At 49.1% G+C, this 17,499-nt stretch overlaps 1 protein-coding gene across 19 annotated transcripts in view; it reads right to left on the bottom strand.

Annotated features, from left to right (window-relative positions):
- TNS3 (tensin 3) overlaps positions 1 to 17,499 on the bottom strand; it is a 571,451-nt gene that overhangs the window by 224,876 nt on the left and 329,076 nt on the right. For 2 of the 19 annotated variants that reach the window (XM_019485115.2, XM_019485107.2), the window contains exon 1: positions 10,325 to 10,561. The exons of the other annotated variants lie outside the window; for them this stretch is intronic. The gene's annotated coding sequence lies outside the window, so the exon portion shown is untranslated. Of the gene's footprint in view, positions 1 to 10,324; positions 10,562 to 17,499 lie in introns of those variants that run through there. 19 annotated transcript variants of the gene reach the window in all.

Below are 17,499 nucleotides of genomic sequence, written 5' to 3' on the forward strand. Positions count from 1 at the left end.
ATTGGTCCCATATGGATTGGCACCAATATAAGGAAAATTGACCGTATCGGCAATCGGCTTTTTTTTGGCTGATGTGGCCGATAAACGCCTTGTGTGTGCGCACAGCCACAGCGCAGCACACAGGCGGCCACAAGCACAGGCTGGCAGCATGTAGAGCAGCTGGGTCTGGGCTGGTAAGTCTGTTGCTGGGGGAGGGAAGGAATGTTGTGGGGGCAGACAGAGGCCCCTGTGGTGAGGGAGGGAGGGAGTGGGGCTGGTGCAGGGGCAGGCGCTGCCTAGCTGGGGTGGGGCACAGGACTGAGCAGTGTGGAGGGAGGGGGGGCGGCTCCCGCTGCTACATGCACCTGTATGCTGGGCAAGGATGGGCTACCACTGCATGCTGGGGCCAGGGCAGTGCCAAGCTCTTCCCAGCAGGGGGCTAGGCTGGGCCCCGCTCAGGGTGGGCAGCAGTGGTGCTGGGGGGGGGGCCCCAAAATAATGAATTTTGGAGTGGCTGCAGCACCCCCCAAGCCCTCCCTCCCAGCACCACTGCCACCCACCCCAAGTGCAGCCCAGCCCAAACCTCTGCTGGGAAGAGCCCGGTGCCACCCCAGCCTCAGCCTGCAGCAGCAGCCTGTCCTCACCCCACATGCAGTCCCAGGAACAACCCCCACCCTATGCCCTTCGGGGTGAGCGCAACGGCGGGAGCCACGCCTCCCTCCCTGTAACCCCGGAATGAGACATTCATGGCTCCATCCTGTGCCCCACCCTGGCTGTGCAGCACCTGCCCCAGCCCTACTACTTCCCTCACCATGGGGGCCTTTATCTGCCCCCCCACATCCATTCCCTCCGCCCACAACAAACTTACTAGCCGGATGCTGGTCTCCATGCTATCTGGCTGCATATTGGCAATTGGATCAGTACTGACCGCTATGGCTCGTTAAAAATTGATCATCAGTATTGGCCCAAAAAATCTCCATCTATGCACCCCTAAACTGGATAATATAGTGAAAACACTGGATCAAATGATTTAACTACGATCAAAGATGCAAAAAAGTACAACAAAAAGTCGTTAAGACTAAGTCATGCTCATCCACTTTCAAGTAAATGCAGTGGAAAATCTCCTGTTCCCGTTGTTATTTAAACAAACAGAATGTTTCCTCACCCTTATTAATATCTAGACCATGGGTGGGCAATTATTTCGGCTAGCTGGCCATTTAACAAGTTTTGGTGAGCTGTCAATTGCTGCACATATAAAATCTTTCAGAGGATATCATTTTAACAAATTATAAATAAAAAGCAAATCATACACTAAAAATCAAACACCCACTATAACATACAGTATAAATATCCACTGTAACATATTTTACTTTTATTTCAAAAAGTAATTTTTATCCTGATTTATGTTTTTTTTTTTAGTAGCGTATATAGAGGAGCACAAGAGCTCAAAATAAATCTCTCTCTTGTATATTGTGGGTGGGTGGGGGTTGGGTGGGTGTGTGGGGCATGCTTATATGCTAGGTGCCAGGACCTGGCCAGGGGTGAGGATGAGAGGGAGGGGGGGAGGGAGGGGTCGTGTGCAGCAGAGTTCACTCAGGCAGTACAGAGTGGTGCAGGTGTGTTCCACCCCACTACATCCATCTCATCACTGCCCCATGCTTCCACCCACCCCTGCCCCTGCCCCACACCCGCTAACAGTACTGACCTGACCATGACCCTGGCCAGCATGCCCAGCTTCCTGGCAGAGCTGTGTTCCATCTACTTGGCTGCCCACAAGTGGCTGCTCATTGCAACAGGCAGGTAGAGAAGGTGGAAGGCAGCCAGGAACTGGAGCCTGCACAATGGGGCAGTAGCCACCTGGCTGCAGTTTCTTCCAGCTAACTGGGTATGTGGTTCTTGACATCCGTCTCCACAGCCACTATTGCTTCCCCACACTATCAGCTGCCCTGAGTGGCACAGCAGAGGCTGAAGGAGGAGGAGGAGCCACCGAAGGTTGGTGGAGTCTAGCAGTACCTGAGCAGGTGCAGCAGCAACACTGTGAGCACTGGCTGGGTGGTGCCATCGGTGAGCACGGGGTAGGGGCAGGTGGAAGCATGGTATGGGCTGCCCCATGCAGCAGCAGGTGGGGCTCAGCTTCATGCAGAGAGCTGTGGGCCAGATACAATTAACTGGCAGGCAGAATCCAGCCCATGGGCTGTATTTTGCCCACCCTGATCTACATGATCAATGGGATCAACTTTATCTTTCCATGAAAGACTTAAGTTTGACCTGTGTTTTAAAGACACCTGGAAAGCAAGGAAACTAAAGCACCCCAAAACAGGCCTGAGCTTCATCTGGTCTCTTATCAGTACTTAACAAAATGGAGCAAAGACATTTAAAAGAGATACCCTCCTCCCCCTGTGAAAATAATTAGCTAGAAAACTGACTAAAGGCAGTTACTAAATTTACAGGACAGCTATGAAAAATGTTGATAAGACAAATCAGAACATGACCTTGCCCAAGGCACTAAATGAGAGGAGAGAGTAGGAAATCAGCCCACTTTGACAAGGAATTACTTTGTCAGAAAACACTAATCGAAAATAAGCCACTGCTGAGACTGGGTACTCAACATTCAGTCTGGAGAAGTTAAAATATTAATCCACTCCCTAGCACCTCTAAGAAAATGGGTAGGAAACATTTAGCCTGTAAACATCCAAATTTACTATACTAATCTCATATCTGAAGCTAAGGGGATTGGCTTTCATTACTGAAAGACACGCAGCAACCCTCAACAACATGGTAATGGTTAACTTTATAATTGCTGACTATCCACAAGCTTATACTTTGCTAACATTTTTTTTAAAGGGGGTTGCCTAAGGATAATTTAGAGGGGGGGGGGCTGATGTCAGGTTCTTCTCACACTATCCTAGACATGCCACTCTTGAGAAAGTGCTTTAAACTGTGAGCAAATGCTGAGAAGACCAAAGTCCTCCAAGTCTGTATGGCAGTTCTACCCTAGTTTTATAACCAGAAATGTCAGGCTGTGACAGGAAACACTGCCCTTGCAATGGGAGGAGACTGTGCAGCAGAAACAAAACAAAGACTTCTTCTTGGATTGTAATACTCTTCCTTGTTCTGATGAGTCCGCTGCAATTAAGCAGAGACCATATAACACAATTTGCACAAGTAATAAGGAAAAACACATGAAGTTTTCCCTTGGCAAATCAATGTTAATACCACTGAACAGTCTGAAACAAGCATAAAATGCTTCACAACCCAAACATTACCAGAAAAATGGAAAGGAGAAGAAAATGCATTATGTTACTGAATTTAGCAGGCTTAGCTGCCTTAGTTATATACACTGCTTTATTACTGAAAGGCATTTGCCTTCTTCCAAAAGACATATTCTAGCCTGTGTCATGGCAGGAACTTGAAGCCAAGCTGGAAAAAAAAATTGCACAACTTACCTGAATAGGGCACAACTTACCTAAATAGGGCTAAAGTTGATACTGGATTCAGGAAATAACCCTGACAGTACTGAGCATTTATACACGTGCTCTGAGAGCTGGGAAGCAGGGGTGCTTTAATTAGAGCTGCTCCAAGAGTCACTCTAATTGAAGTGCCCAGGAACATCATATGTATCTGTGTCCCCATGCTGAAAAATTTCAGCGGGGGTGCTTTAAGTAAAGTTCAAACAAGCTTTAGATAAAGCGCTCCTGCTGCCATTTTCCAGCACGGGGATGCTGATAAACATGATGCTAAAGTCTGCTGGAGTGCAGTAATTACCAAGCTCCAGCAGACTTGATTGAGTATGCTCTGACACACTGTAATTACAGCAGGTCGGAGCAGCGTTGCTGCACGTGTATATGTGCCCACTGAGCTCTGGAAATTCATTCTTCTTTATTTAATAATGGCCCTATATATGTTTGTATCAGACAAAACTCCATCCTGTTAGATGTCATGTTTAGCAAGACCCTCCTTCACCAAAAAGAGAAAAAAATTCATTTTTGTCAAAGAAACTAAAGCACACACATTGAGTCTAATTTTCATTAGATTGTGGATGCACAGGATGCACTGAACACGATGCATTAGGACATGCACTTTATAGTTATTATATTTCATTTTTAAAATTCAATCTTTAATTCTCAAATGCCCAGACTTTTAAAAAACCTGAGCCAGAATTGATTCAATCTTTGCAGGTTAGTATAACTTGGCTAGGCTAAACCGGTTTGTAACTGTACAGACATCCCAGAAATGCATGCACATGCTTGCAGTGGCTCAGCCTAGAAGCCAGGGGAGCTACAGCAGCCCTCCCTTCCCTTCTATAGTGCTGAGCTGAGGGGAGGCGTGGCCAGGCCCGGGCAGGAGGCCGGAGCAGGACCAGGATTAGGGAGTCCCCTCCCCCCAACGAGCCCAGCAGGCAATTGATAACAAAGTGTATATCACCCCTAACTCAGTGTTTATCAGCCCATTAAGAAAACAAGCTCTTCTTAAACAACTTTTTCCAAGGAAGGAACAGAGGGACATTACCAGCTACCTGTTTATTAGCTCCAAAAAGCCCTAAACAGACACAGTTCTGTTTGCCTTTACCCAGTCTCCCACATCACAGACCAGCATGTGGTATGCTAGCTAATGCTGATAACTGTGTAAGGCAGAGGGGAAGGCAGAATCCCTGTTTAGCAGGGAGTGGTAAGGGGAGGGTGGGGGAAAGGGGGAGCAGGGGGCAAGCCCAGGCAGATGCCTGTAGTCTCTGTCATAGCTCCAGCCAGGGAGAAGAGGGGCAGGGTTAGCTCTGCTGTAGAGCAGAAAGCCCAGCCCAGAGAGCATGCTGGGATGCTGGGGGAATCTGGTTTAACTTAAACCAGGAAGGGGTCTGGGACAGACACTGCATAAACTGGTTTGATCCAAATCAGTGAAGTCTGCATTCAACCAGGTTTATTTCAAACCAGTTTCAGCCATTTTCAAACTGCCTTATGTGCAATGAACATCTGTTCCGTTACAGGCTTAAACCAGTTTCAGTCACTGGGCTGTTTCCAACACTTGGTGCGGCACACCCCAAGCGGCGGGAAAAGCCAAGTGCCATCACCGGCTCCAGCCTGCAGTGACAGCCTGCTGTTGTCCCGCATGCAGATCTCGGGGCAAGCACCCCCCAGGAAGAGCCCAGCACAGCCCCCAAGCCTGCAGCCCTCCAGGAGGGCATGGAGCAGCAAGGAGTGTGTGCCCCCCACACCCACTGATGGTTCCCTCCGCAGCTGGCACTGGCTGCTCCCAGGGCTTGCTGCAGCAAGGGCTAGGGGGAGTGCAGACAAGCTGCACCATTCCTCGTGCCACCTGCAGGTCCACTTCTTCCCACTCACCCCAGCTCCCGCTGCAGCAGCACCAGGAGCAGCCAACACCAGCTGCCTGCACCAGGGCACAGCATAGCCCAGGAGGTGGGGTGAGTGGGGACAGGTGGAGCCCAGGCACGGGGGGGACAGGCGGAGCATGGTGCAGCCCAGTGGCTGCAGGCAGCTGGCACTGGCCACTCCCGGGCCTGCTGCAGCAGGGGTTGGGATGAGTACTGCTCTGTTCCCTCTGCTTTGCCCCCTTGTGTGGCCCCAGAAGCAGCAACCCTTCCCCCACCACTTCCTTAGTCACAGCCTCCCTCCCTCCCTCCCCGCCATGGGAACCTATCCCTATCCACATTACACTATAAAGTGGATTCGCTTTATGCAAATTCAATTTATGCGCTGTTCTCTGGGAACGCATGTACCGCATACTCATCATAGGTGACTCCATCCTGAGAGGAACAGAGGGTCCCATCTGTTGCCAGGATCCCAAGACACGGGAGGTCTACTGTCTGCCCGGAGCGTGGATTCAGGATGTGCCGGAGATGATCCTGGCCTTCATCCAGCCCACTGATTACTACCCCATGGTCCTAATCCATGTGAGCACTAATGATGCGGCCAGGAGCAGTCCAGATTGCCTGATGAAGGACTACCAAGCTCTGGGGGGCAAGCTGACGGAGACAGGGGTACAGGTGGTCTTCTCATCAGCCCTTCCAGTGGGCGGATGTGGAAGACACCACGAGACCTGCATCTGGGATGTCAACTTGCAGCTTCGGGAATGGTGTCTCAAGGCAGGCTTCAGCTTTCTGGACCACGACCCATACTTCAGGACAAGAGACATGCTCGGGTGGGATGGGCTTCACCTCTCCCCCAAAGGTAGGTGTGTGTCATCTTTCAGGTTGGCTGATCTCCTCCAGCGGGCTTTAAACTAAGCTCGTCGGGGGAAGGAGAGGATGAAGACAGAGGGAGCCACAGAACACCAAACCAAGAGACCCACAAGAACAGCCCAGCCAAGACAGGTGATGAGCACAAGAAGTACCCAAGTAAGAGACAGGGGCCTGGACAGTCTTGGGATTGGGGGGGGGCAGTGCACACACCCTCAGAAGGCCTTAAATGCCTCTACACTAATGCTCATAGTATAGGGAACAAGCAGGAGGACCTTGCCCTCCTGTTAGCTAACACAAACCCAGACTTAGTGGGGCTCACTGAAACTTGGTGGGATACATGTTTCAGTACCCTAGTACAGGGGTCCACAATACAGCCCACAGGCTGAATGCAGCTGGTGAACCCACTGGATACAGCCTGTAGCTGGAGGGCTTTGCTTGTTCCCAATGCCTAGGCAAGCAGCTGTGCCAGAGTAAGGTAGCTTTCAGCTGCATTTGTGCTGCTGCCACTTCTCCCTGTTACTCTCAACCCTCATCCTCAGCTCTGGCATGGACACAGCTTCCAGGAGGTGAGGAGCTACACAGGGGTTGGGGAGAAGCAGTGGTAGCATGTACCCAGTTTGCAGCTGCCTGTTCTGGCATAGCTCCTTACTCACTGGAAGCTGCACTTTCTCCACAGCTGGGAAGTGGGGGCAGGAAGAACCAGCAGCGGTGCGGTACAGCTTCAGCTACCTGGCCCTGGGGCAGATACAGGGAAAATCCTGTGTCCTGACACCACTGTAGCTGGGTTGTTCCAGCCTGCAGCTTGTTAAACTTGCTGGCCACTGGCTTAGTAAATAAATTACACAACTTGTTTCAAAAGCACTGGGTTCCAATCATGGTGGGTTTTTACATGTAACCCAGAATATGACTAGTTCCTATTAATATACTGTCAGGCCATAAAATTTGTTTGTGAATGCATTACTGCTTTACTGTAAGAGACTGAATACTATATCATGTCAGAAGAAGACCTCACGCTGTTAGAATGTGAGGTCCTAGGTTCAATCTCTACACCTGGCAACCAGCCTGAAAAAGAATAATACGACATTTACATTCTCTTGTTTGGTAGTACAAGACCTGGTGGAAGGAAGAAACCAGATATGTAGAACTGCCCATCAGACAGAAACAGGAAATCTAATAGTAAAAAAACCCTCACAACTGGTGCTCATTTTTATTTCTCCCTGAGTTCAAAATTGCTGTTATTAGAAATGTACACTCCAAAAACATGAGCGAAGTTTATATGCGTCATTCAACATGGTCATGTAGCATGGCTTGCTTTTTACTTATTATATCTTTATATTATTCAACATATTTATCTTCACTGGCTTTTACATATGCCCAAAACACTCTGGATAGCATTCATCATATGCCTAACAAGAGACACAGAATTTTAACACTTCAGAAGAAGAAAAATGAGCCCCATGCTCTGCACACACCATTCGCTCCACCCCATTTACATGCATGTAAACTTGGACGTGCATCAAAATGGAGAATGTCACATCTGTGAAATACTCTTCCAATGCCAAAGGTACACTTGTATGGAAGCTTTGGTACTAGTGATTTGAAAAATGACAGACAGGGACATGAGAATGGCATTTAAATTCTCTCAGATATCCCAAGCACTGCCCTCTGCAAGCAAATTGAAGATTACAACTGCACAATTGTTAATTCCCTTTCTAGAGGTGTACCGACACATCAGTCCAATATCAGAACGGCACCAATATAAAGAAAATAGATTGTATCGAAAATCGGCCTAATGTGGCCGATAATTTGGCCGATAAATGCCCGTGCATGCACGCAGTTGCAGCGCAGCACATAGGCAAAAAGGAGCACAGCCTGGCAGCTTCAAGAGATGCATGCAGCTGGTAAGTCTGGTGTGGTGGAAGGGGAAGGGGGAGGGAAGGGACGTGGGGGGGCAGATCAAGGCCTTCACAGTGAGGGAGGAGTGGGGCTGGGGTAAGGGCAAGCGCTGCCCAGCCAGGGTGGGGCCAGCATGGGTTGGAGCTGCGGCTCATCTAGGGGGTGCAGGGAGGGTTCCTACCACTGCGCGCCACTCGTCCAGGAACCGCTGGTCTGGCACTTGCTGCCCGTCCGGGAGGCCGGGGGGGGGGGGGGGGGGCATGTGCCCCTGGATCCGCATGCGGTAGGGAAGGGTGGGTGGGCCATGGCTGCACAGGGCTCTTCCCAGTCTGCCCTGCTCCACCCCACGCAGATCTGGGGGCACACCCCTCCTATGCCCTCCCAGACAAGTGGCATGAGCAGAGGGGGAGCCACTGGATGAGCGGGTGAGTGCCAGACCAGCGGCTCCCAGACGAGCATCGTGCAACAGAGGAAGCCACCCCGCTTCCCCGTGTGCTTCCCTAACGAGCTGCGACTCCATCCTATGCTCACCCTGCCCTGGATGGGCAGCGCTTGCCCCAGCCCAAGCCCCAGCTCCACTCCTTTCCCATCATGATGGCCTTTATCTGCCCCTCACTGTGCTCCTTCCCTCCCCCCTCCAGATTTACCAGCTGCACTCAGATTTACTAAGCTGCCAGGCTGGTATCAGAAATTGGATTGGTATCAGCCGATATGCCTCCTTAAAAATCAGTTATCATATTGGCCCCCAAAATCTGTAATGGTGCACCCCTATACCTTTCCATACTGTGGAATCCCTTTTGGATTAGATGAACTAGCCATTGCCATTTTAATTTCAATCAAACCCAGTTCAGTAGTGATGCTTTCATGATTTCAGTTGCATCTCAGCTAGAAACGATTATCACATCTGACAAAGATGAATAGCTTCACATTTGGAGGCTCCAACCGAGGCTTGGTCACTGTCATATTCCTGAGTATTTGAAGGTCACACCTGATTAACCCAAGTTAGTGATCCCCTGTCTTCCAGTGCTCTGAACACACTTAAAATGAAATTGAAGAAGCTAATCTTTCAGCTATAATCCAAGAGCTTCCCTATACTACAAAGAGTAGTGCGCTCAAAATTTAGCAAGTCTGTTTTAGGGTCGCACAGATGGGATGTGCTTTACGAGAACGAGGCCACTGACAGATGTACAGTTAAGATGTGATTAACCAGTTAAATTGCACATGTGGCCACGCTGATGGGAGCTCCCAGCCTCAGGACCACATCAGAGCTTGTGACTCTCATGCATTCCCCAAGCTGGGAACAATAATCGGATAACTGCCACTTTCAGCCTCCGTGGAACATCAAAATCAAGAGCTCTGATGTGCACCCAAGACTGGGAGCCCCAACCAGCTACCATTCCCAGTTGCTGAGGCACAGGACTCCACTGCACACTTGTGGCTAGGAACAAAACCTGATCTGTGCTCCCAGCCTCCAGGGCACAGCAGAGCCCTTGACTCCAATATGCTCCCAGGGCTGAGAGAAGGGATGAGCTACCTGACTTGCTACATGCTGGCGGTGGGCGAGCCTAGGATCATGATCCTGGGCTCCCTCTGCACCAGCAATATGGCACGATGCGAATCTGATCTCCAATCCCACAATCATGCACTTAACTTAAACCAGGAAGGGATCTGGGACAGACACTGCATAAACCGGTTAGACCCAAATCAGTGAAGTCTATATTCTGCCAGGTTTATCTCCGATCCCACAATCATGCACATGTAGCAAGGCAAGAAGCAATCGGATGCCACAGCACCTTTAACAATGTCTGCCAGGGGCCTGAGGTAATTCTATATTTTTTGGGGGAAGAGATGTTTAAAAAAGTATATTATACAATAATGGCACAAAGAGACTGTTTGCGTTATCCACTGAACAATCTCAATAAGGAGGCTGGTAGTCACAAATCCCAAAACCTGGTCCAGAAAGTTTCCACCAGAAACAGCCAAACTTTCCTTAAACCATGAATGCAAAAGTCAAATCCTTCCTTGTTTTTTTTCTAACTTTCTTTTCCCCCATTCTCACATTCCATATTCCCCCCATATCAAAAGCAGGTTCAGTCAAATTTTAACTGCTGAGACATCAGTCCCATGTGGCCAGGCTGATGCTATTTTGCTACCAGATGGTCAGGGTCCCTCTTTTCCCTCCTAATACAGTGGATTCCACAATCCCACAATCATGCACTTAGCTTTCTCTCTCTGCTTCTTTTCCCTCCTTCTCACCTTCTCTGCTGTTCTGGGACACGGCCAGGACACAGACCCTGTTCACCATCCAAAAACATGTTATTCTTCTTGTCAGCGAGCATGAATTTGAACCTTCAAAGGTGGATGAATTGACAATAGAGGTTGAAGACGTATTTCATTACAGGAACTAGAAGACAGGAGTTTTAAAAACCAAAATAGCAGGAACCAAAAGGGATGACTTCCATGTTGGCCCTCAACAAAATAAATAATGTTCAGTCTGTGGCTTTGGTTAAAACAGCAACCCGAGGAGCTGCTCTCTGTGCTTCCACTGTTACAACAGTAATTTATTAAAGCAATGTACAAATAGCAACAGTACAGGTATGTAGAATGTTTTGGCAACGAGCTGTAAAAAGATGAGAGGGTATAAAGGTCAAGTCACAATTTTTCCCTGGTAAATGTCACTGGTTAATAGTACCTTAAATCAAGCCATGCAGTGATAAGGCCCATTTAACTGATGGAGTCATTTTACGATAGGAGCAGACGTGTGCCACAAAGTTCAAGCCTTCAAGTCACAGTTAGTTAATGCAAGACATACAACAGGATATTTGTGGAGCCTCTGCGGTATCAAATTTTAATATTTACTTTAAAGATACAACACCCTGACCATCTGGTAGCAAAATAGCATCCAGGGACAGGGGAAAAAAGTTGATGCTTCTTCAATTATTTAAAATATTTGCCAGAGTCCTGGAAATGATATTCCTCTATTTATTTTCTTCAGTGATAAATGAACTAAAAAGCATTTGAAGCTTTACATTCGGGAAGCAAATCTTGCCTTGCAGAATTACAGTGGTGTGTCAGTGTATAAGGCTGTGCAGGCTGTGCATCTTGTTGCTTTTTTTTAATTTTATGCCTATTTTAATGTAATTCAATCCACTTTAATTCTCCATATAATTACATGAAATGGAGATGACTCAAGATCAGGTTTAATACAGCCATCCTTTACAGTTTCCTCCAAAATATGGGCAAAATCAATTAAGCTAAATATAAACAGTCAACAAGCCCAAGGCTGGATCGATTCAACTTCTGCCATTTAGTCTAAACTGCATAGGTTGGGGTGAGCAAAATATGGCCCATGGACCAGATCCAGCCCACCAGACCATTCTATCCGGCGAGGCCCCTAAAAAATTTAGAAAATTAACATTTATCTGCCACTGGCTGCCTGTCAAAGATGACAGGAGCCAGGTGCAGTAGGACCCAGGGGGAGCCGGCGGAAGAACTAAATAGCCACAACAGCAAGGCCGGCCCAGCCCCATCCCCTCTCCAGCCCTCTGCCCCAGCTGGAAGCCTCTGCTAGCCTTCTGGAGGCTTCTGACCAGGGGCAGTTCCTGCATCCCTGCACCAAGGGAAGTACAGATAAGGAGGTGGGGTAGGGAGGCAGGGGAGGACTGTGGGTTATCATCCCAGTCCTCAGGGTCAGTTGGGCTGGTTCCTGCAGTCCCAGCACTGCAGCTGGGAACCACATGGTGCCAGAGTGGCTGGTCAGTGGCAGGGAGCAGGGAAATGGCTGCAGCAGGCAGGGGAAGGGGCAGCAAGCTGGTGCATGGAGCACAACGACACCCGGGTGGGAGTGTGGGGCCAGCACTGGCAAGTCCCAGAGCGGGGTGGGAGGAACGTGGGGCCCGGGCTGGCAGGGCCTCTATGGAGCTGGGCTGGCTGTCTTCTCTCCCTGCTTGAGCAGCACAGTGTGGCTCCATAGAGCCCCTGGCAGCCCAGCCCTGCGCTCAATCCACCCTGCTCTGGGCCCTGCTGGTGCTGGCCTCACTGCACCGGAGCAGGCCCTGCGCACCCACCCAGCTGTCACTGTGCTCTGTGTGCCTACTTAGTGCCCCTTCCCCCTGCCTGCCACAGCCATTTCCCTGCCCCCTCCCCCCTCTGCACTCCAGCATCACGTGGTTCCCACCTGCAGCGCTGGGACCACAGGAACAGCTGGGATGTGGTGCCAAAGCAGTGGTGGGGATAGAAGGGGGATGGGGAAGTGGCAGGAGAAGGGCAGCAGTGGCAGCGAGTGGGAGCACGGGCTTGCAGGAGAGCTGGCAGGGGTTCTGCCTGCTGCAGGGGGGACGACAGGCTGTGGGCAAACCCTCCCCCTCCATGAAAGCCACAACTCTCCCCAGCCACCCTCCCCCCACACACTCACAGTCCCCAACAAAAACCATACCCACCCACAACCATCACAAATCACCCCCACACACACCCACAAACCAATACCCACCCTCACCCTTCCACAATATACAAAAGTAAGAATTAATTTTAAGCTATTATACTATCACCTCTTTGTACACTACACAAATGCATGTAAATCAAGACAAAATATTTTTTTTTAAATTAAATTAATGCATGTTGTAGTACATGTTTGATTTTTAGAATGTAATTTGGTATTTTTCTGATTCAGAGATGGCAAAACCCCTTGCTAAAAGGAGTAATTCCGGGAGGGCAAGGGGAGGGACTTCTGGTGGCAAAGGACAGGGGTTAGAGGGTGGGACTTCCACTCCCAAGATGGTGTCCAGGAGGTGGGGTACCTCTCAAGGGGTGGGGCTACCCATGTGGCCCTCAATGGCTTGCCAGAACTCAGTAAGTTGAGTCAGTTGGCTACTTGGCTGAGGCAGGAGGGTGGGCAGAAGCCCTTAGAGGCTATTCCCCCCATCCTTCCCAGTTCAAACAGAGATGGGGGGGGGCGTGTCCAGGCCTGCACCTTGCCTGACTGGCTGAGTATGATGGTGGGGAGGTTTAAACCCCAACCCTGGCCCACACTGACCCTAGCCAGGGGTTGCCTGGCTGGGGCAGAGGTAGAGGGGAAGCGTGCAGAGGCTTCCCCCCTGCTCCACTTGAGTGGGGAAGAGGGGAAAAGCATCTGAGGGCTTTCCCTCTACTCCCGCCCTGGCCAGGCAGCCCCCAACTGAGGTCGGTGCAGGCCAGGGTAGGGGTTTAACCCGCCCACCCCTGCCATCATACTCAGCCAGCTGGGCCAATGCCTGGCCACTGAGGACTTCCCCTCCACACCTTGCACCCCAGCCAGGCAGCCCCTGACTGCGGTCAGTGCGGGCTAGGGTGAGGGTTTAAAGTCCTCCACCTCCGCCATCATACTCAGCCAGCCAGGCCAGTGCCTGGCCACTGAGGGATTCCCTTCAACCTCAGGCAGACCCCGGTGAGGTCAGTGTAGGCCAGAGTGGGGGTTTAATCCACCCCTTCATCAAACCCAGTCAGCTGGGCAGGGCTGGGACCTGGCCATGCCTCCCCTCTCCACTCAAGCCGGGTGGGGGGGGGGAAAAGCCTCCAAGAGCTTCCCCCCTCCCCTCCCCTCCCTCCCAATCAGGAAGAACCTGGCTCAGGTCCATGCTAGGGTTTTCTCTCCCACCCCATCTCTGCCAACAGGGGCAGTGATACTGCTCCAGTTAGGGAGCAGAGAGGCATGGCAGACACTGCGGTGTTGGAGCAGACAACACAGCAGAGCCTAGTTCTGCAAAGGATCCTGGGATTCTGGGCGGACTGAGTTAACCTGAATCAGGAGGGGATCTGTGACAGAAGTTCTATAAACTGGTTTGACCTTAAATCACTTAAGTCTAATACTACCTCCAACTAGGTTCATCTTAAACTGGTTTTGGCCATTTTGAAAGCAGTTTATGTTCTGTTACAGGTTTAAACTGATTTTTGATTGCATCATTCAGTTTGTCTGTAACTTCTGTGATATTACAAGAATGGTGAATTTGGCCCTCTTCATTTATAATATCTCTGTGGTGTATTATACATCTCAGTTACTGAAATTTTACTGCTATGAATAACATATTGCCTCTCAGTAAAATGAAATCAATTACAATAGAACAGCTTTTATTTTACTAAATATATGACTGTTTACAAGAACTGTACTGAAATCCCTTTCTTTTCCCATCAGAAGAACATAAATGACAACATAAGTTAAACCAAGCTATACTGGGAAACCTAAAAACAGCTGGTTTATATTTTAGTACCTGAAAGTCCAAACAGCTGTACTACGTTGATATAAGCGGGACTTGATTTCCTTGCAAAGCTTCAAGATGCATGGCTTCAGAGAAATGGGGAGAAAGGGCCTCTTTGGAAACAGACATTCAAGCTAAAAATACTCAATAAAATCATGTCTTAATGAAAAATTTGGTTTGTGAATTTCATCAGCTTCAGCAATCTTCCAGCAAGCCTGCCACTGTGCTGGGGACAACTTACTGGTGTAAGTGTTGGACAGGCCAACTAGGGGCCATACTCTTCTTGCCTGCTGCTCACAAATAGGAAAGAATTGGTAGGAAATGTACTAGTGAATAGAAACTCGGGCAGCAGCAACTATGAAATGATTGAGTTCAGGATCCTGAGGAAAGGAAAGGAGAGCAGCAGAGTAAGGACCCTGGACTTCAGAAAAGCAGACTTTGACTCACTCAGGGAACCAATGGGCAGAACCCCTAGGAGGCCAAGCTGAAGGGGAAAGGACTCCGGGACAGCTGGCTTTAAAGAACCGTTCCTGAGGTCACAGGAAGAAACCATCCCAATGCACAAAAAGACTAGAAAGTATGGCAGAAGACCAGCTTGGATTAGCAGGGATTCTTCAGTGAGCTAAAGCATAAAAAGGAAGCTTACGAGAAGTGGGAACGTGGCCAAATAACTAGGGAGGAGTATAAAAGTATTGCTTTTACATCTTGGGCATGCAGGGATGAAATCAGGAAGGCCAAAGTACAACTGGAGTTGCAGCTAGCAATGGACATGAAGGGTAACAAGAAGGGTTTCTACAAGTATGTCAGCAATGAGAGGAAGGTCAGGGAAGCTATGGGTCACTTACTAAATGGGGGAGGAAACCTAGTGATAGATGAGGAAGAAAAGGCTGCAGTACTCAATGCCTTTTTATCTGTCTCCACAGGAAAGATTAGCTCCCAGACTTCTGCACCTGGCAGCACAGTTTGGGGAGGAGGGGAGCAGCTGACAGTGCTAAAAGAACAGGGTAGGGACTATTTAGAAAATCTGAACATATACCAGTCCATGAGGCCAGACACCAGAGGGTGCAGTGGGAGTTGGCTGATGTGACTGCAGAGCCACTGGCCATCATCTTTGAAAACTTGTGGTAATTAGGAGAGGTCCCAGATAGTTGGAAAAGGGCAAACACAGTGCCCATCTTTAAGAAAGGGAAAGAGGAAGATCCTGGAAACTACAGACCAGTCAGCCTCCCACTCAGTCCCTGGAAAAATCATGAAGCAGGTCCTCAATGAATCCATTTCTGAACACCTGGAAGCGAAGGTGATTAGGACAACCAGCATGGATTCACCAAGGGCAAGTCATGCCTGACCAACCTGATTGCCTTCTATGACAAGATGCCTGGCTCAGTGAAGGCAGGGATAGCAGCAGACGGGATATACCTTGACTTCAGTAAGGCTCTTGATACAGTCTCCCACAGCATTCCCACAAGCAAGCTAAGGAAGGGCAGGTTGGACTGTATAGTGGATAGAAAACTGACTGAATCATTTGGCTCGGTTCAAAGGATAGTAATCAATGGCTTGATGTCTAGTTGGCAACCGGGATTAAGTGGAGCACCCCATGGGTCAGTCCTAGGGCTGGTTTTGTTCAGTATCTTCATCAATGATCTGGATGATGGGATGCACCCTTAGCAAGTCTGCAGATGACACCAAGCTGGGGGGAGTAGTGATAAGGTGGAGGGTAGGGCTAGAATTCAGAGAAACCTAGACAAAATTAAAAATTGGACCAAAAGAAATGTCATTAAGTTCCCCAAGGACAAGTGCAAAGTTCTACACTTAGGAGGAAACACTAGTACAGACTGGGGACTGACTGGCTAAGCAGCAGCTTTGCAGAAAAGAACCTGGGGTTTACAGTAGACAATAGCTGAATATGAACCAATGGTGGGCCCTTGTTGCAAAGAAGGCTAACACCATGCTAGGCTGCATTAGTATGAGCACTGCCAGCAGATCAAAGGAAGTGATTATTCCCCTCTGTTTGGCACTGGTAAGGCCCCCCACTCTGGAGTACTGTGTCCAGTTTTGGGCCCCCCACTGCAGAAAGGATGTGGACAAACCGGAGAGTCTAGCAGAGGGCAGTAAAAATGGTTAGGGAGCGGGGGAACAGGACTTATGAGGAGAAGCTATGGGAACTGGGCTTATTTACTTTGGAAAAGAGAATACTGAAAGGGGATTTAGTAACAGCCTTCAACTGTGTGAAGGGTGGTTCCAAAGATGATGGATCTAGGACAGTTCTCAGTGGTGGTGATGAAAGGAATTTCTAGTCCATTGGACAACTCCCCTGCTTAAGTTGTTATTGCTGCTATTTGAGTGTGTAAGATCTACTGCACATGTGTAGTAATCAGTTCAGTTAAAATTATTCTAGCAAGAGTGAACTCTTGCCCTTTGCTGACCTAGTTTTGCTGTGGAGCATGCATAGTGGCTAGCATTCACCTGTTAAGTGCTAAGTGCAGGGTATGGTAGTGCGTGGACAGGTATTTGATTGGACCGGACATGGTCCAAGAAAGTGCTTAATATAAAGTTTGATGATGGGAACTGTTACAGGCTGCATGAGGTAAATGAGAATTTGATTGGACAGCATGTGGTCCGAGCGTGTGCTTGATACAAAACTTGATGATGAACAGGCCAGAGAGTAAAGTGACCGGATGAGTAAGATGGGGTGATTTTGGAGTATAAAAGTCTGCACTTAACTTGTGTGCTGGACCAGGGGAGAGTTTCTGCTCCAGAGAGCGAGATTCTGATCTGTGAGGTGGGTTGATTCTGTTGCTGCCCTGGGTGGTAAAGGTGAGCTCTCGGAGGATTGATCTTGGACATAATTCTTATCTAGTCAAGCCCTCAGTAATTTCTCTGCATAATGTTCCTACAGCTTGCGGTAAAGTATCACCCTGACCCTGTTACTGGGACAGAGGACTCAGCCTTTGCTTTCTGTTGGGGGAGCCCAGGGAAAGTGAAGCTAAGGATCTGGAAGGCAGGAAGGGTGGTATGTATTTGCCTGACAGTCTAAGTAAAGTATTCACCTGAGTGGTTTGATGTCTAATTATAAAAAGGTTCAGTGTATGTAAGATCTGTAATAGAGGACCGTTTGAGAAAGAAGCGACTGTTTTGCATGAGGGAGAAGAGAGTACAAATTTGTGAATCTGTGGGACAGGATTGCAAAGCAACGCCAACTTG

This window comes from Alligator mississippiensis, chromosome 5 (genome assembly GCF_030867095.1).
Source record: "Alligator mississippiensis isolate rAllMis1 chromosome 5, rAllMis1, whole genome shotgun sequence".
Taxonomy (NCBI): domain Eukaryota; kingdom Metazoa; phylum Chordata; order Crocodylia; family Alligatoridae; genus Alligator; species Alligator mississippiensis.